We start from the raw sequence: 5,000 nt of genomic DNA on the forward strand, positions 1-5,000 counted from the left end.
GCTACAGCTTTCAGGCCGTTGAGAATTAATCAAGTCAGACAAGTCCTCTTGGAAGGAAGTCTTAATTATGTGTGAAATCCTAGCAGGAGGTACTCCAAGATCTATATCCACACTTCACGCTTTTCACATGCTGATTTTGCTAGGCGGTCAGCATGGTCATTCCTGGGAATTCCAACATGTAATGGTACCCACACAAAACATATATCATGGCCTCGTTCTTTTGCACGATACACATTTATCCTTATGTCATTTGCAATATTTCCTACACCTTTGTCTAGTGTGTTCAATGCCTGGAGAGCACTCCGGGAGTCGCAGAAAATTACCCCTGAGCCTTGATTTTATAGAAATTCGGTGGCTATGAGCATTCCTGCCAGCTCAGTTTGCGTAGTGCTAGCCCAGTCATGAACCCGCCTACAATCCTGGTGTTGCAAAATATTGTTTTTATATACGACAAAAGCACATCCTGCTCTACTCCAAGACTGCAAGGATCCATCAGTATAGCATTCATACGCATTGGGCATAGTTTCAAGGTGCTCATTGATAATTGCTAAAGCATACTGCTTAAGTACAACAGGGGGAACACTGTCTATTTTGGGGGCAGTCGTATAAAATACACTTATGTCCGACATTTTCCACAGTGGAGCAGAACGTCTATGTAGGGTTTTAGTTCTGGATATGTTCAGCTGAGACAAGTGCTTACATGTTACTTGTTGCCATGGATTTGAATTTGAATCGATGTTGCCATTCAAAGTTAGCTCCACTATTCTATGTTTTAGTTGTTTTTGGAACTCTACAATAGAAGGGTTCTCTAAATGTGGTGTTTATGTATAATATCCTTTCATAGACAGACGGCAAATTAAGTTCTGTTCTCATATTCACAATCCTCATTGTCTTAGTGGCACCGAGAATAAGCCTCATGGCCTCATTTTGTACAATTTCTAAACTAACCAACTCAGATTCCTTGTATAATACTAGGTGCAATGCATGGCAATCTATGACCGACCGTATGTATGACAAGTAAAAGAGTCTAGCAATATTGATATTAATACCATGGTCTTTGCCGACAAGTGTCCTAAGTGGCTTCAGCCGTTCCCACAGCCTTTTCTTCGGGTTTTGTATGAACTCTGCATCATTAACAGCCACCCCGACATATTTGTATTGGTGATAGAGATCTAGCTCAACGTCATTGATGTGAAACCTTGGCAGAGGGATTGTTTTAGGGTTAAGTGCCTTGGTTTTTTCAGTCGATATGATCAAGCCACACTTTGTAACCCTTGCTGAAAGCATATCAAGGATCTGTTGCATTCTCTCCTCGGATGAGGATTTAATGCAAATATCGGCATAGCAAATAATGGAGTCATTGCCCTCAATAGGTATATTGCTTAGTAATTTATGCATTGGGATGTTAAATAGCACGGGACTAAGTACGCCTCCCTGAGGTGTGGCGAGTTCAAACACTTTTGTATGAGTACTCATAACACCATTGAAGAAAACCTGAGCCGACCTATTGGATAAATACATCTGAATCCATGTTAACAGTTTACCCTGAATACCAAAGCTATCTAGTTGCTCAAGGATCATTTCTCTGTTTGCAATATCAAAGGCAGATTGAAGATCAAGAAATATGGTTTGCATGTCTGGTATTGAGTTTGTTAAGTATTCTGCAAAACAATGCTGACTGCTACGTCCTGGGAGAAATCCATATAGTCTGGAGGATAACTTAGCATGTATACGGTACATGAGTCTGTTCAGAATTATTCTCTCAAGTACTTTGCACAGACAGGAGGTCAAGGAAATTGGTCTGTATTTGTCAGTGTTGGATTTGGGTATAGGGAGGATTAAACTTTTAGTCCAGGAGCTTGGGAGGATTCCTTGTGATAGGCTGAGTCTATACAGGTGTAAGAGTGGGTTGCCTGACACCTGCGCAATGAGGCGAAGAACACTGTAAGTAATGCCATCCTCGCCAGGGGCTGTTGCCTTGCCTTTCACAAGGGCATTTCTCAGTTCCCACTCGGTTATTTCGGTAAAGTCGGATGGGTCAATAGCAGCACAGGCTACTGCTATATTGAATTTTCGATCTAATTTTGACTTGTCGAGTTGGTCTTTTATCCCTTGTGGAAGTGAGCTCAGCTGAGAGTTTTCAGCCCACTGCTCCAGCAGCATATTAGCCTGTTCTTGTGGGCTGTGAAACTGCGGTGTTGTGGGAGTTTTACCTGTCAGCCTATTAATCTTCCTCCATACATCAGCCATAGAAGTTTGACTATTGATGCTTTGCAAAAATTGTTCCCAGTGTTTACTACGAATCTCAGTTTTTAGTTCTGAATTCTTTATTGGCTTTCAGAAACTGAATAAGATTGTCTGACGTCTTGTTATCTTTATAGCAATTGGCAAGCTCCTGGACTCGTCTATGTTCCTTGGCTAGAATTGGGTCATTGATCCACCTCGGAGCATGGAGGGCTTGGGGGCTCTTTTTCTTCGAGAGTTTTCGTGAACAGACCCATGTGTTATAGTAGTCAGTGACAACTTAGATTAAATCCTGTGAGATATTTTCAACTATTGTTACTTCATATGTGTTGTGCTAATCAAAGACATGTGCCTTGAAGTGATGCTCCAGGCCCGGTGGGATGATTATTCTAAGCCTAGGTGTTTTAGGAGCTGAGTTGCTGTCAATAGTATAGCCAGTTTGGATTGCAAAGTGGTCAATAACTAATTCTCGTACCAGTGAAGTACAGACATTACTATGAACTAGATTTTTGCCAAATACGTAATCTAACCTGCCACCTCCCAAATGAGTTTCTATTTCTGTATCATATACTGTCAGTGATCTACTATTAATGAAATGTTTGAATTCTTCCCCATTACTATTACGCTGGCTGTCTCCAGTGTAGGTGCCTTGCATTAAGGTCGCCCATGCATAACGTGCCTTGGTTGTGAAAATTGATTAAAGAACTAGCCAGAAATTTTGATGATCTTTCATATATATTATATAGTGAAAAATACCCAGAGGCAGTCTGAATTTTTAAATGATGATATTGAACATCAGTGTTCTCGGATTTTTTAACTAATTTATGTGGCAATGATACCTTCACATATGTCAACAATCCAGTCATGGCTGTATTCTGATAAGAAAGATATCCCTTAATTGAAGGTGCAATTTTCATTTTAGCAGCAGCAGCAAAAGGTTCTTGCATGCAAATCACATCAATATTATATTTACAAATATAAAACTCTAGGTCACTCAGCCTAGGCTTAATACTACGCATATTCCATGATATGAATTTAATTGTGCGTCTATCCATATGTGAGTAGTGTATTAATATGTAATCTGTATTTCATGTGCTTATATCCATTAATATTACGGAATTTAGGTTCACTTAAGAAACATATAACTTCATGAATAATGTAGATTCTATTACAGATGATTGTCCTAAGCTTAAAAGTACTTTTAACCATGTCAAAGATTAGGTCTTAGCTTTGTCCCACTTCTTAGCACAGTCCCCTCGGTCAGCTCGCTCGTTTCTTTAACACTAATAGCAACACTAGTAACTCGGCAATGACAGTCACTTTTCATTTTTTCCTTGTCCTGTCTCAAGTTATTGTTTTCTTGTCTCAGAGGTTTGATTTCCTTTAAAAGCTCCAGCACATTTATGTCACTATTGTCAGCTGGCGTGACTTCTTCCACATGGATGTGCGGGGGATTCCACGGGACGGCCGCCTCGGCTGGCACCTGGGGGGGGGGGACGTGGTCTTGAGCTCTGTGATTATTAGCATCATCTTGTTCACCTGCTCCGTCAACAAAGCAACCGTGTCACGTAGTTTGGCATCCCCACTCGCCGACAGCCCCGGGAAGTCTCTGCGGCTGGTGACGTCAAACACGGCACGGTTGAGCACTCCCCCGGCACGCTGGCCGCGGGTTGGGCTAGGAGGGCCGCCCTGGTCACTCGCGGTCGGTCCGGGGCCACAGGGGGTGGGGGGAGGGGCCAGGGCAGGGAGGGCCGCGTTAGTCGCTCACGGTAGGTGCTGCGGCCACAGAAGGAGGGGAGGGAGGTGCCAGGGCAGGGAGGGCTCTGCACCCCCAGTGCCAGGCAGTCACACCTGCCTTCCCACGCCTGAAGCAGGATGGGACGAAGCTCAGTGCATCTGCAGTAGGCTCTCGACCTACAGCACTGCGAGGACATTCCTTGGCAGTGTGTTGCTCGCCACATGCTGCGCAGCATGCCTTATCCTTGCAATACTTAGCTACATGGCCGCTTCCCATTCAGTTGTAGCATAAGACATGAGATGCCCTCCACGGCCGCACGTGGCTGGTGGGCATGTACTTTCCGAAGAATTTGTACGTACTTGGAGGGGGTTGCTCTCCTTTCCATACAATGCAGATTTGGTTTAATGGTTGGCCATCCTTGTACACTCGAATGGCCTTGTGAACTCCATCGAGTGCATATGTGTTTTTAAGGTCAAGGTCGTTGTTAGAATGTGTGACGAGGTATTCGTCATATTTTTCCGATTTCTTTTTTTCATCACATGATTTGAAGGTAATACCTCCAATAAATCCCCCAGTAAGGTTTTCTATATAGCTCTGCTGGGAGTGGGCGACATAGATATATGGTGAGAAGAGTGTGTCCCCTCGCACAAGGTCAATGGGTGTACCCCGCAGGTTCGAAGAGGGGTTGCCAAGGTCCTGCCAAGGCGTCACCCACCTGAGCGACGGCATCACCGTCATTTCTTGCCTCTTGCATGGCAATGGGTTCAGTGAATTACAGGCTGAAACGCACTTTTCAGCCGTGGGAGGGGTGGGACAGTTATCCTGCGAGTCCTCCCCCTCAGTGTTTACTTTGCGGTTTTCCCCCCATCGTGGGGGTGGTGACCGCGGCGCCTGGTTCGCCCGCCTCGTGACAGGTGAATTATGGCGCTCGGGATAACGGGGCACTCAGTTCCAACGGTCACTAACACAGTACTTGGCACTCGGTTGAGGAATGAATTCAATTGAATTTAAAACATAA

Source organism: Penaeus vannamei, chromosome 14 (assembly GCF_042767895.1).
Source record: "Penaeus vannamei isolate JL-2024 chromosome 14, ASM4276789v1, whole genome shotgun sequence".
NCBI lineage: Eukaryota > Metazoa > Arthropoda > Malacostraca > Decapoda > Penaeidae > Penaeus > Penaeus vannamei.